This window comes from Zootermopsis nevadensis, unplaced genomic scaffold, assembly GCF_977971745.1.
Source record: "Zootermopsis nevadensis isolate Lab colony 2312 unplaced genomic scaffold, Znev_1.0 Znev_ptg000010l, whole genome shotgun sequence".
In the NCBI taxonomy this organism is placed as follows: Eukaryota; Metazoa; Arthropoda; class Insecta; order Blattodea; family Termopsidae; genus Zootermopsis; species Zootermopsis nevadensis.
The window spans coordinates 16,211,705-16,227,847 of NW_028259142.1; the positions used below are offsets into that span (position 1 = coordinate 16,211,705).

The 16,143-nt window shown below is 39.3% G+C and overlaps 1 protein-coding gene across 1 annotated transcript in view; it reads left to right on the plus strand.

Annotated features, from left to right (window-relative positions):
• LOC110830296 (ankyrin repeat domain family member sosondowah) overlaps positions 1 to 16,143 on the plus strand; it is a 369,880-nt gene that overhangs the window by 96,159 nt on the left and 257,578 nt on the right. Inside the window, exon 2 of the mRNA XM_087346623.1 lies at positions 2,137 to 2,180. The gene's annotated coding sequence lies outside the window, so the exon portion shown is untranslated. The remainder of the gene's footprint in view (positions 1 to 2,136; positions 2,181 to 16,143) is intronic.

Here is a 16,143-nt window from a genome sequence, read left to right on the forward strand (position 1 = left end):
ACCCCCTAAATATCACCCCATGTTCATCAACATCTCGCGTGGAATAATTTGTGTGTGCAAGACGCCGCTTCTTATAAATACGGCAGACAAGCAGTCTTGTCTGTCCGTCTGTCCGTCTGTCGGCACAAGGAACAGGCGCCATCCAGTCGAGCCATCTACCCTCAGACAATCGCAACAGATTTAATTACACATTTTATTGGGAGTCGTCTTTTTGTAATGGAACAACGTTGTAGTGTCTTCTCCACCCACCCCTTTTACCGGTCGACAGGATCCATACATTTTCCCCTTTACCTTATTGCCCGCTCTTTCAGACTGCTCCATCCTCTTTTATGGTTCCAATACCAAGTCTTTTTGCTTAATTCTTTTCTTACTCCCTGTGTTCTTTCATTCCTTGTGACTGTTTTTGATGTTAATTTCTTTCTCTTTCGTTTTCTTGTACCATGTCAATGGTACATCCCCCTCCCCTCCAGAACCCTTCGCCACTCTACATGATCACCTTGAAGTCTTCAACATCACAAGCCAATCAGATCTCAAGTAACTTAACTTTGAGAGTTTAATCTCCTCCCTCATATGTGTTGATTCACAAGGGGGACGGGGTTCCTCTTCTGGAACCCCCCTGCAAGTATTTTAATTTTTCATCTGTCTCTGTTTACCCTTACCCCACTTCCCCCCGCCACGTCGCTCCCTTCATCTCTCGCCATCAATCTCGGCCGATTGACGGATTGCAGTACAGGGGTTGAAACTCAAGGACGACCTGTCAGTGACTATTTCTTGAACGAGCAGTCGAAGTGGCTGGTTCCAGGGACAGTCAGGCGTATGACTGACCCGGGGATGAACAAAGTACATACCACAGTCTTGTATATGACTCGAGGGAGAAACGTTCTTCTTCAGAAGCTGATAGTCACTCAGTTGGTCAAACCATAATTCTGATGAAGATTTCTGTCTTCTGGGTTGTTGCGATGTGTAGTTTGGTCGATGTTAACCAACGTTTCAGAGGTCATACTGCCTCCGTCATCAGGGCGATAAAGATTTCTGTCTTCTGGGTTGTTGCGCTGTGTAGTCTGGTCGATGTTAACCAACGTTTCAGAGGTCATCGCCCTGATGACGGAGGCAGCATGACCTCTGAAACGTTGGTTAACATCGACCAGACTACACGGCGCAACAACCCAGAAGACAGAAATCTTCATCGCCCTGATGACGGAGGCAGCATGACCTCTGAAACGTTGGTAAACATCGACCAGACTACACAGCGCAACAACCCAGAAGACAGAAATCTTCATACTCACCGCTGTGAAAAATCGCCCTGATGACGGAGGCAGTATGACCTCTGAAACGTTGGTAAACATCTACCAAACTACACAGCGCAACAACCCAGAAGACAGAAATCTTCACACTCACCGCTGTGAAAACCTAAAATCTTACACAATTCTGATTTTATAGGAATAATCCGAACGTTGATTTCCTGATTTATTTTAACCTAATTGAGATTTCATATTCTCACAGCGGATATCCTGTCAGAACTACGTGACTTGCGTAAGTCACTAAGTTTTTCTTTATGTAGTATTCGCAAGTGCCCACTTTCCTTATCATATTTAGTATTACGAGAATTTTCTGTGGCATTTTCTTTCCAGCACTTGAAATTTGTTTGCCCTTAAAAGTAAAATACCTCGCTTATTCTTTGTGAAAGAAGTTGCGCATATAAGAGGCCTGTGTTGACTTCAATATTCCTTCTGAATAAATTTTAGTTGACTGAATGTCCATCATGTTGATTAAGGTTAGCCTTTAGGTGAAAATGTCTTACAATGTATAATTGGCACATATTAAGTTATAATCATTTGTTTATTGGTTACGCACACAGAACCGGTTATCTGCTACATTTAATATATAAATTATAGAATTTTGGAGAGTAAGTCGTCTGATAAGAGACTGCTCAAAAGACGGAACTAGGAAAGTAAAATTAGATTAAAATGGATCTAGCAGAAACGGTCGTGGGAATGAGTATTTGGATTGAACTGGCACAGAATTTTTATTTTGAAACTGTTGATTTTGTATTTCTAATAAGAGAAATTGCTTTGTGTCTGTTTAGTCACAGGCGAGATGCCTGAAATTCTAATCAAAATTTATTTCATCCCGCAGGTATTGAACACTGATTTCTTCGGACACCTTGCGACTTCCTACTGGTGAGTGGCTTTCTACAAATATTGTTTCAGATATATGTAATTCCTCTGTTCCAGCTTACCTACTTTATTATTACTCGGGGTACAATTTTCAACAGTGATATAGACTTGCTTCCAGATTTAAATTCAGTTTCTGTTGGGACGTCTAACACAAATAATTGTTAGTAACAAATGGATGGCCCTGTTCTCTCTCAAACTGCTGTTAGAATACCAATGGCTTCTGCAGGGTGGGGTGATTGCATTCAGTTGAGTCTGAATCGTTAATTCGACAGGCTCCGCCTGTGAGTAGGACAGTAATTTATAGGCCAGTATCATCGTCACACTATGCTACACATACTCCCACTCACCGACGTAATATTTCGACTTGTGTGTAAATAGTTTTGTTTGGATAAATCTTATGATAGTGGGCATATATTCTCATGAAAAAGTATGGTACCTGCAGACATGTAAAGTTAAGTCGTAAATTATTTATCGTTGTGTTCTTTTTAAATATCACAGTGAAGAATGTTTGAAGCTACATTTGTAGATAGTAGTAAGAACCATATCAAGTTTTTATATACATTCCAGTACTAAATCAGCACATCACGTTAAAATTTCCACATTTTAAACATGCTGTCTTGATGCTGAACAATGACGGACAGTGTTTTGTGTCGTTTGTTATTTTGAAAATATTTCCTATTAAATTAATTATTCGGTTTTGTCCGTCTAATCACAATTATATTTAAAATTTAAAATTTACAAATAAGATAATTAAATTAATTATCTTATTTGTAAATTTAAAACCGAATAATTAATTTAATATTTGATTCACAATATGACGCAATTATACTATCTTATGAATATTTCCTATAAACATATAATATATATGACACGGAAATATTTCAACCCAGGAGATCACACATAAAAAGGAACTTCGGATAGGCTGAGATGTATTTTTAGTGTAAGAACTCTTTTGGATAGCAATTATTTGGAAAGCTAGGTAGTATCGGAGAAGATAATACACGGATCACAGAGAAATGAGTTGCGATTGCGTCATTAGGATAGAACTGGCTCACGTTCGTGTCTAATAACGGGCTTTAATACGATCGATGTTAAAACTTTGTGTTCTGTTACAAGTTTAGTTACGTTTAAGTTAATATTCGTAGTTAACTTATTTTACTTTCGTTTGTTCCATCGCAAACAATGCGAAATACAGTTATTAAATGCTCATGCCTTTTGTACCCCGACAATCGTGTATATTTGATTACTACTTAACTAAGCAATGCTATGTTTCACCTGTTTTCTGCAATAAAATTGTTATACATGTAATGGGCGTTGGTACTACTGATAGTAGCATGTGACCCGAATTCACTCGGGACACGACGTTTACACAAGCTCTTTTTCACGACAGGAATCGCCATATTTTCCGGGAACTTGTACATGTTTCTCTTATGCATTTATAACGGTAGCTGCTTTTCGTTATAGCAATACTTGTTGTTATGTTTAATTAATGTACTTTTTATGGTACTATGTTTATGATATCTGAATAAAATTTCGTGTCGATGTATCTCGATTGATGCCACGGAAGGCAGGATACGTCCTGGGTCAAATACACCATCACGCAACCAAGCCTGCGGCATAATGTAAGGAGATTTTATATGCGAAGCGGATTTCATTTTGCCGGTGGAATTGTGTGTGTAGCATGCTGGTGCAATAACCATTAAGTTAATTTTCTTTATGAAACCGCATCATGTTTTACGTCTTGGGAATTTTTCTTAAAAATGCTTTTTACAAAATTAACAATAACATCTGCTAGGAAGAGCCAGGTGTTACGTGTACAATACAGTCTGCGTTTTACTCTGAACCTGGTCCTTCAGGCTAGATTCTTCCGGTAACCCAGAATATATCTCTTTCTTTAACGCTCCATTATTTTACTTTTAGGACTGACTACCTAGCGAAGCCTCGTCACTAAATCTACAGGAAAGAAGCATAATATTATTGCATTTCTGTTAAGAACGTATTAATTAAAAAAGTGCCTGATGAGATTCATAATATTTGCTCGTCACTAAAAATTGGTAGGATGAGATGGCACAAATTTATCACTTATGAAGAAATGAGATACATTTATAAAATTTTGATCGCAAAAGCTTTGGTGATGAAATCATATGGAAGACATAGACGTAGATAACAGTAACATTAAATTTTTTTTTGTCTTCGTGTGAAGGTATAGAGCGATTTTGACTGTTTCAAGATACAGTGAACCTACATTGGCAAATTTTTATAAACATGGAGAGGAAATTTCGGGTTCTATAAAAACATAACATGCATTTAAGTACTGAATAACTCTAAACTTGTCATGGAGATTCTATGACAAAAGTAGTCAGTTGTCTAATTATATATAGGCCTAAATATGTTGATTACTTAGTTATTTACTCACTTACAAGAGCATGAACGACTGAAAGTCGGAAAATTTTTATCGCACTACGCTGTGCAACAACTTAGAAGACAATCATCTTCATACTTACTTATGATACTAAAAGATTGGATTTAGTTTTTAAACGTTGTTCGGAAGAGATGAACAATACATTTTCAGAAATTACACATCCATTTTTGGAGGCTTTTGTTGAATACACACGTACCATACGAAAAAGGCGCATTTATTTCTGAACTCTTTCTTTTTTGAAAGGTCATATTTTATACAACATTAACATATGATTGACCTGACCCCAATTTCCATAAGTAAACAATTCCACTACATACACCAATTCTCATTAAATCCGTACTACTAAAAGTACATCTTCTTTCTTCAAAAAATTTGCATGAGAAGGTAAATTGAGAGCTTTGTTCATAGAACGCGGCTTCCCACGGGGTGCTTGCGTCTCCCATCCCGTTGCATTATAACGACTATTGCACCACAATAAAAGTCATGTAGCTTCTCTGAGCTCTGATTTTATTAGAGTGTAATATCCTGCTAGAAGTCCCGGATTATTTTGTTGTTTTCTTAGCTCCGATTCAGCCGTGAGAATTTAATAAGGGCTTGTGCCTCAGGCGTGTTCCAAACCGCAAAGTTGCGCTCTGTTACAGCTTACCAAAATAACGACTTTACCGAGTTTTGGGTCCAGTGTCGGACTCTCTGTAATGTAATTAACGCTGCGCAAATATTCGTCAGCGCATGTTACGTTTTGAGTCGAAGAAATCAGTGACGGTTTGCCGCGCAGAGAACGATGTTGCAGGTCGTTTCCCGTGAAATTTACCGTGTATAGTAATGTTAGATTTTCACTAAAACCAAACATGTATTTATATGCGCATTTATATTTGTGTTATCAGATTATGGAATACAGTGATGTGCATTTATTCCAGTTAGATTTACCTTCGGTAAAGTTTTAGGTCTAGAAGTTCAATACCACACTGTGCAATCCTCCTGGTAATACCGAAATCAGTGAAGTTTCTGGGGATTCCCAGTTTATCAATCCGATTAACTTAAACCGTAGAAATAGCTACTGGACGTATTATTATTTATTGTATTGGCCTGTGCTGTGTAAAGTCCTATATAACGTTGCATAAAATATTTATTTATCGATCATCATAGCTAGGCCTATAATAAAATTTTGGGTTTTTATGCCCTCAAAATTAACCCTCTGAAATCGAAGCTCGTGTACAATAATATTTAAAATGAATTTCCTGCGTCAAAAACCGCATAGCGTCTTCCTGTTTAATGAAGTAATCCGTAGATAGGATTTAAAGTTTTCACGGCGATGAGTCCGAAGACAGGCATCTCGGAAGTAATTCCTCTTTATTTTGAAAATCATACGAACTCTTTAAATACACTCTGTGATCAGACTGCAGCACACAGTACATGTACTAATCGCTGTTATTTAAAGGGTTAGTTCAACTAATTAATTAAAGAAGTAACGTTCTAGTGTTAGAGTTGCCATTTTATATATTACATGCAAATTATTGTTAATAAATTAAAGTTTTCCAGTCCGCCACTGCGTCATAGAGATGCAAGATGGAGACGGAGCAGAGAATAAGGATGAAGCTCAGAAGTAGTTGTTGCGACTGAGGACCAACTTGGCAACAAGTTCCCCCAACACTGCTGCTGTTTGCTAACTTTTACTCGTACTACAGCAGAAATTCCCCGTTTATTTCAAAGCAGAAGTAGACTCAGTCTGTTCTGGCTCAAGATGAAAAGTTCAGCTGTACGTGCGTGTGTCCTAGGCTATAACATAAGCCCCTAAAACATACATGAAACCTGTAAGACACTTTTACGAACTTTACAAAGAGCTCCAAATTAGTAATTGGTAGTCTTCGTGAAACACCAGCTACAGGAGTTTCACTTCGCCTTATTTATTGCACTGCTCGCAGACCGCACTAATCAGAAGCTGTAACAAAAGGCTAGCTTCTAGGAGACTTATTTGTCTCACACTATGTTCACGCCATCGGGCTTGTTTATTAATAATTTATTTCGATGCCATTCATAGTGGAATTCATAAATTCGTATCATTTTGAATTTTTCAGAGTTTGTTCAATCCTGGGAGACAAATCTTCGAATTCTTAATGTATAAATGACTAACTCTATGGTGCAGTGTAATTCTTGAAAGCTTATAATTATGCAACTGGCCGTTTGATTAAATATAACGTGAGGATTACGAAGATTTAAACTCTTTTGTGTTGTTGCATTGAAGTCCTGAAGACGGAGGCCGTCAGCATCTCTGGCACGTCGGTAAATTTCTACTAGCTTACGCTTGGCGCAGCAATCCATCTTCATACTCATCGCTGGAAGAACGTTAAATCTTATAACGTGATGGTTTATTATCGTACGTCATTCACCCCTGTCTGAATCCAAAAGAATGAAGTGCAACATTCTACCCCACTCCTCGAAGATGTTCTAGTCTGATTCTACCACATGTGCTCAGGTCTCTTGACGTGGTCGCTAACATATAGGTTCCTCCACAAAGTATTTCTCTGATTGCTCAAGAGGGCTGCTTCTCCCATCTTCTACTGTTCGTTATAATATCATTCAATGAATCATCTTTTCCTCTTACTGGAATGTTTTGTCTAAAATTGATTTTATTTTCACTTTTCATACGAGTCAGCATGTAAGGACCATGTAAACGCAAAATTACAAATAAGGCGTTTGCGTGTACACTCGAAGTTAAAGTTCGCCGTTCTACTGTTTTTATACCATTTCCAGAACGAAACTCTGTAGCGTAAACGTTCGTAGCGCGTTTCTTCACACTGGTACACGGGAAGCTTACGTGGCCTGCCGTTGGCGCAGTTGAACACTCATTAGGCGCACATGAAGAAGTGGCCTCGTGTCGGAAACGTGAAAGATGTTAGGCGACGGGAGAGGTCTGAACACGCAACCCCTCCGGTTTCCACTGCTCCTCTCCACTGACGCCCCAAGCTGATATAAACTGTAACAATCTTTTTCTGGCTTAGGGATGTCAAAAATTTCTACTCAAGTATTCATTTCTCTTCCTCGTCACCACTGTGTCCGTAACTTGGAAATTCTTTTATGAACAACGTAAATTTTTCTTTCCCGTTTTATACCCCCACGTTTAATCGAATTCCTGCCAAAATACATTGGCTTATTCATAAATACGAATGATTCTAACAAACATGTGTGTGACTTTTGATATGGGATCACTATCTATGTACAATACTGCGCAGAAAGATCATGGTAATTGTTGTAAGACTTGAGGTTCTCACAGCGGTGAGTATGAAGATTTCCGTCTTCTGGGTTGTTGCGCTGTGTAGTCTGGTTGATGTTAACCAACGTTTCAGAGGTCATACTGCCTCCGTCATCAGGGTGATGACGGAGGCAGTATGACCTCTGAAACGTTGGTTAACATCAACCAGACTACACAGCGCAACAACCCAGAAGACGGAAATCTTCATGGTAATTGTTGTTCTTAAAATCAGAGGCTGCTGACTGGAGAAGTAAGAAGTTCTTCAGCGAAAAGGGAAGGGCAGATTCCATGTTGAGGGGCGGTAACGGCAAACAGGACGCTTATGAATGAGAACAGTGCCCATAAATCAGGATGTGATCTGAGCCGATGTAAAGCCAGCAGGTGAGACTGTTGAATATTTAAATTGCACAATTCATATCGATACTACATTCCAGAATGAAACGCTGTGGTTGGCCATTCCACTCTATCATTTGCGCTACAAAACTTTTATTACTGCTAGTATTTATTATATATTTCTGTGGGATCTTTTGAGTTCTGTGACAACTGAAGCTTAAAGCACTTATTTTGAGGTTTGTTCGGTCTACATTTTGGAAGTTCCAAGGGCCTGTTTGTGTCCGTTCGTTTTCCAGCGCCTTATGCCGTCTGTTCCAAATGCGACGCACTTCAGTAACGTGGTATTATCGCTTTCTTCTAGTTTTAGACATTCTTTGTACTTGTTCTCGGTGTGCCTTCTATTATGCAGCAACTTGAGATTTTATTTGAACGTCGTGTTCAGTTTTAAAATTATATTAGAAAAGAGAAAATCTTGATATTTTCCTAATTAAATTTAATAGTTACTTTTAACTGAAGTTTATAAAATGTTAGGTCTGCCTAATTATCGATTTAAATTTCATATAAAAGTATAAATTGTATCAAATTTTTATAAATTTAGTTTGAAATGTTATATGTAGGCTATTTTCAATAAAGTGTGGGAAGATTACAATTATCTAATTTTGAAACGGACTGCCTGGCAGGCTGCTGCAGTGGTAACATGACTTCAATATCTCACGTATCCGAACCTGAATACCAGACTGCATTCAAATAGGATAAGACTTCCCCTTTCAATTTGCCGTAAAATCAAGTTGCATGTCGTTCGACCACATACTATTATAGCGCAAAGCTGTTTAAATTCAGTCAGTAAATAAGTCATTATATGGATCAGAGCCCTTTTTGAGAATCTGTCAGTACACATTGGTTAAGAATTTGTTTCTGAGGAAATGTTCAATTACATTCTATTAATTTCCTAAGCCTTCGGTATTTTTTCAATGTGTTTCACCATCATAGACCTATGCAGCTGTCTATATTTCGACGGCTATACACTTTACATAAAATTCCTTTTTGTTCTGTAATTATGGTTAAGTGTTAGTGTTCCTAACAGCCGAGGGCATCTCTTGATCTGTCGTGCGTGGGCGTGTCCCTTTTCAGAACTTCCGACTTGCAACTAAGTAAGATCATGACGCGAAATTTTATATGCTGCATGCCAACGTGGGGTGGGACAAGAAACATCCCTAGAACCTGCTCAGTATGATCTTAAGTTGGTGCCACTGCGAAGATATCCTACATAAGAGTATTTCCTGTGAAATGATATTTATTTATTTCAACAAGAAATTATCTGTTTTTGTGAGACCTTAATATTTTCGTCCGTGTTCACGAAAATCTGCCATTGGACGTTATCCTGACATAGTTCATTCTTATTCGTACTACGTTTCTGCGTTTTAATATTATTTTCCCATTTACGCCTAAGCCATCCAATTTGTATCTTAATTTAAAAGTTTCAAATCCAAATTCAGTGTTCTCTTGCCTCTTTCGTTATCTTTTTATTAATTTAATTGTCATAACTATAGACGAAGAGTAGGTCGTACAAATTAATAAGTTACTCATGTGTGAAATTTTCTTTAGTATTAATATTTTATTATTTCCTGGTTACTACGTGAGGCTTCCATGTAATTTCATGCAACTTTCAAAATAGAAATGACGTAATCAGTTTTTACTCGTATGTAGGACCTACTTTCGTTTCATATAAATGCTCGATCTGCATCCTGTGTTATCAGATTTAATTTATTTAAGCTGTAGTATGGGTGTGTTGGAACTCGCTGTTTTAACTCTTTCCATGCTACGCACGATATATCTCGCTTAGAAGTATTGTGCTCTGCTATTGTGTATTTGAAAGATCAGTGAAAGAAAGGACTCAGCCATTCCTCGGCAGTAAAATTCAAATGTTTATGGCCCTCCAACTGTAGAAAATATACGCTGTTATGGACATATACAAGGTTTTTCGACTAGCAGTTAGTTATGGAAAGGATTAACACGAAATGAACATGCATGTAGTCAGACTAAGTGGCACTGAGTCAGTCAAGCATCTGGCACCGTTTCCAACACGACACATCCACTGATTTGTAATCGAACGTGTTCAGGAAATGTACTATCTGTCGGCATCACACACGAACAAAACGCGTCCGGCACGTTGTAGAATGTGAACGTTAGGGCGTTACATCGGTAAAATCGTGTTACTGAAATCCTTGCTAATATCTGTCCTTCTGTTCGTTTGGAAAAACCTCTTTTTCATAACTTATTTCAATGAGACATTGCCCATGCGACGTGTAACTATGCAAGTTGTTTATTCTGATGTCGGTTTTAAACGTAAATAAAGCAGGTATTTTTATGCGTTACAGTCAAATTAATTAGATGTGACCGGGTGTAAATGAATGCGCAATGGATCTGTCCTTGTCCACCGACAGAGACTACAAATTGAAAGAGCTGTTAGCGAGTTAAGTCACATTTATTCACGTCTTTATCTACTTTCTTCAGACAGACCCCTACCACTTCTATAATTTCTATCATTATACGTTATCCAGGTGTCATACACGAAATATAGGCCAGTCTGATAACATAAGATTCATGAACAGTTACATTTTTAAGTATGGACGTTAGGCGCAGTAGATTTGCTAAGACTACAGATTAAGATTACGGATTAGTACGTGTCAGGGGTGTGCTTATTTTCCTTTCACATCGCTTCAGAAAACGATTACTAAAGTCCTCTTGTTGATTGTATAAGTAGGTGACCCGTGACGGTATGACGTGTAAGTTGGAGATGAAATTCTTAAGAAAACCAACGACCAAACGTTGTCCTGCACGTAGCCTTATATTTCAACTATACTACAGAAGTTAAAATGTGTACGTAAGGCAATGCTTGTCCTGGAGTTCGTCCCCAATGGAATATTCTTTTCCATGATGATATTATGAATACGTGTTTGTTTATGTCAGTATGTTTCAATAACAACCATGTCCACTGGCTAAACTTCACAAATGTTTAGCTTAAGTTTATTTGACTAAAACTGCTAAGTACAAAATATTCAGCACAGGAGTCTGGTTTTACTGATTTATTTTAATTGTTTTGTATGTTTATAGCATTTAAATGGTTAGAGAGTGAGTCACATACTGAGCAGATAGGCTACTTTGTTCAGTACGGTACGCTTGAAGACATGCCATTAGGCATAATTTGTTACTCTGCTGAACATTAGGTTTGTGAGAATGTTATTGTCCGGGAAAAGTTCATTACAACCTAAGAATTAGTCCGTTGCTTCTAGTTGATATTGGCAAGACTCGTAGAAGGAATGCGTTGTACTTCTACTTAATGTAAAGTATTACACGTCGCAGGTACGCGGAACATGCGTAGGAAACAGCGTCATTGTCTCAGTGATTCATCAACTCATTCAGCATTCAGAAAGCGTGGCTCTGTATCCTACACATGCACATTCATGCTCTTGCTGAGACCAAATGCGACCAATTTTGGAACGGTCAAGTTCAGAGCTTTATAAAGACAGCGAACACGTGATAATCGGTCCATACAGCTGTAAGTACAAATTTTGGGTTCCATATAAAGACTGTGAGGGTGGAAGAACCCTACGCGCGATCCAGTTCTCCGTCTGTCGTAGGCTACTTGTATTCCGCATTCCATTGTTCCTGAAAAGGCAGTGTTTACGACCCTTTTTTTTAGACACGAGGCTCGGACCTTGTACCGCTTGGTCGCTGGGACCGTGGGTTCGAATCCTACTCAAGCCATGGATGTTTGTCCGCGTTTTTCTGTGTTGTGCTGTCCTGTGTACAGGTAGAGGCCTTGCGACGGGCCGATCCCTCGTCCAAGGAGTCCTACTGAATGTATATAGATCCAGCCAACGAAAAGTTGGGACCCGCAGTGCTCAGGCACTTGAAGAACGGGTCGTTCCCAGTATCCCACTTTCTTAGACACGATCCTGAGGCAATTTAATCAACCTCCCATCCTCGAAATACCTTTTTTCCTACTCATAATCTGCATCTACTTCTCGTTGGTCATGTTACCGCTTTCCAACACGCTTCCACCGAAACTTCCGTGCTTATTTCAGTCTTAATTTCAGCCCCCTAAAGTGTTCTGTGTTAATAATATTCTATTTTCCCTCTATAAATCAGTTAGTTCTTCGTTATTTGCGAATAGACCTGCTCTAAATTTCCCGTCGTATCATTCTTGTGTCCACATGTGTTTATATAAACACTTCCTTGCTTGCGTCATAGCCCATACGACTCAGTGGTGAGCACATCGTTTATAGAATGCAATATAATATCTTAACTAGTTGAACGACTATCAGCTTCTAATAGTACTCTGCTCCGTGGAATTAGTTACCTAGTTATCAAATTTAAGAAATAAACGTTAGAATTTTAAACGTCGAGTCAATACGATATAATCGAATTAAAACTATAACAATTATGTTTATACGTACTTAGAATTAGTGGGTAGAATTTTCTGCAGGTACACATGGCACGGAACTGTTGTGTCACGAAGACTCGATCAACACAGACTGCTTGGGTGAGAATGGAGTTGGTGCATGGACATCCCGACACCCGCAGCACAAGAGCAGAGACACGGGAACGAACGGACCTGATTTCGAATTCAGATCCGGCGTCAGTGAGTCAGTGAGCCGCAGGCCACGTGCGGTCACTTCCTGTACCAACTGCTGATACTACAAAGCCAACAAATGTCCTGTTCAGGGGTGGCCATCCACAAGAGGAATGGAACGAGACAGGCAGAAGGAGAATTACGAAAAGAAACAATGGAAGGAAACGAGAAACTGATGAAAGAAGCAACACATCGAAAGGGGAAAGAAGAGAAAGGAAGGCGCACACGCACGCACAGAGACTCGTTCGGTGAAATTTGTACGTAGATAGTGCGTGTGTGCGCGAGAACACGTTGGCATGCAATTAACACCAAAGCTTTTGCTAAATATGAAATTGCAAAGTGGAAATAAACACTGTCGCCAATTAATATTGCTCCTTAAATCATGTATGTAATAGTTCAACAAATAAGCAGATTCTCTTAAGTTCAGCCCGTTGAATGGCAATAAATATTGTACTACGTAGCAACTGAAGCAAAATTTAGAGCCAAGAGTAAGAAAATTTTCTTTATAATTTCGTTTTCTCTTATTTCCAATTTTCTATTTTTTTAACACTTACATTAAATTCCCGTTGGTCACTAAATAATTATAAACTTTTAAAAGAAAGCGTTACTCGTCAGGGTTGCCCAGAATATCTTGTTTCTTTCAAAAATAATCTCAGATCACTCTTTATACTTCGTTTACATCTCTATCTTATTCAGTTATCAGAGCTCTTATATAATCGTTTCTTTTGTTTTGTTTGTCGATACCACCATTTCCTCTGTAAGTTGTGGGCGAACTTAGAACTTGACACCCCTGGCTCGACGCAACGCCGGTGCGACGCCTCAAGCCTGCCAATGAGTGGACAGTGTAAATAACATACTTACATGTAAGGACATGCATGAGTCTGATGGCGTAGTGGATAGCGCCTGTGTTTCGTCCGGTAAGGCTGCGTGCAACCATCACCGCCTAAGCACTGGGCCAATTTCATCTTTGGTCAGTGGAGAAAATGACGACGGTGGCAATCTGGATTCTGACGACACGTGGTTTCGTCCCAATATATAATTCAAAAGGTGCAGAAGTTTATTAGTACCTAGAACTCTGCTAACAATAAGGAGAAAAGAACGCCAATCAGAAGACGTCATGAGAGAAGTGTTTGTTACTTCTAACGATAGACGGAAGACATATCATTCAGAAATTTTTAGAAACTTTGTGATTCATACGTCGCCTGGTACTGTCAAGACAGTAGAAAGCTACGAGTATAGGAGTGGCTGGACATGTAGCTAGAATGAGACCGATAAGAAATGCATGCAAGATTTTAGAAGGCGACCTCTGTTAAGACCTAGGAGATGGGAGGAAAACCATTCTTATAGAGATTTATTATGAGTACGGGAGACGGATGATCGTTGCTATTGTCATGTTAAGTGACAGGCTTTGGTATTAGCAGCGTTGAACTTTCCGGTTTCACGAACTAAGAGTTAGTTATTCCACAGTAACTAATTTGACTATATGTGTTTGTCTGTCTCTTCAGCTGCTACAGCGCTCTTTTAAAATGAAATGCAAGAATGTAGCTTATTTTTCTAGCGATCATTTCATACGGTTCACTGTCTTTAGATGCTGGAGTTTCGTATACTGTTGAAATGTCAATATTTAGCTGAGAAATGTGATCAGTGACATACAATGGAATCAGACGATACTGCGGTCCGTCTTGTCGTACAGGTGGAGGATATGCGGTCAGTCGCACTTCTTACCTTCCTCAGCGGAAGTCAGTTCTACTGAATTAGCCAGACGCTTCACAGACACATTGTTATTCAAATGATACCACCATCAGCCCTCGTTTGTTGCGTAACAAGTAGCTACTGCACCAGTGAACCTGTTAACACACTCACTGCATATTTATCTCTTTGTGGTTTGCATTCAACACGATAAGGAGCAATGCAATTAGCGAAACACAACATTTTTACTAAGATTTCACCTGTGATGAGTCGGCGTAGCTCAGTCAGTGTAGTTTATGACGACGAACTGGTTGACTGGGGTCCGCTCTCCAGCAGGGGCAGGGGCAGACCTGCTCTGGGGCTCACCAAGCCTCCTGTCAAATGGGTACCGGTGTCCCTTCCCCGCGAGGTCACGTTGACCCCAACCATTTCGGCGCCGTGTGTCGGGAGAGCTTTGCTTTATTTCATTAACCGGGGTCTTATATGTACGGTTATCAATTCAAGGAGAATGGTGGATGGATATGAAGATAATATTAAAAAGTATCAGAGAGAAATATAGAAGAAATGGATTCAACTGGACCACGATAGGTTCAAAGTTTGGTTATTGTTAACATTGTAGTAAATAATTGGGTTTCTTAAAAAAGTTCTCGTTAATTCCTCATAGTTCAGATCAGCTCTGTACACAAATAAATAATAATCCAACTCTCTCATTGTATAAATTGTCGCGGTTTTGTCTGCATTAAAGTACATTTTGATAAGAAAAATGTTGATAAACGTTTAACATATTTTATCCTCCTGCAAGCAACCTCATTAGTGTTCTACTGGCATAAAGAACCGTTAAACCCACGTCAGTCGATAAACACTGTCACCTGGTGTTTGACATTACAAATAAGGCACAGTTAATTCACATGTCATTAAATGCATAACAGTTATTTCAGCTACTTATATGTGGACGAAGGGACATTAAAACAGACGAAATCGGACATGTAAAACCTGCCTTCTGTCCTGTCCGTACAACGTCAGGAAATATAAATTTTAGTCAGTTTGGTGTCGCGTTTTTCCTGCCCGTTTCCGCTCGTAAAGTCCACACAAAGTACCACCAGGCACTACATGTGAAGTGCGTGTGATATTTCTTTACAGTATCATCTACAGTAATTCATTTCAGAGATTAGTCAGGCCTTTGCCAGGTCTTTAGTATGAATATAATTAAGAGCTGAGACCGACCTTTCTTAACACGTTAGTTGAACTTTGATCTTGTTGAATTCTGGAAGTAGAATTGGAAAGACGGTAATTGAACGCATCTAAAACATATCTGGCTGTGAACAGTACATCTTAATTAATAAACGGCAGTCATATACATTGACGACATTTTTGCATGATAAGGGTTAATCAAATTGCAAGAAAAGTAAAGTTTGTCCCACTATGCGTCATGTAGGCGCTTGGGGTGAGTGGAGGTATAGCTCATCTCTTCCTTGACCTCGGCACTAGATGGGGGTGAGTGGTCAGCATCACGCCCCGGCCGGCTTTACCCCCGGGAAAGGACCCCGGTACCCATTGTAGAGGAGGCTGGGTGGGCCCCAGAGCCGGTCTGGACGCAGAGGCTAGAGGAAAAATCCTCTGCCCCCGTCTGGGATCG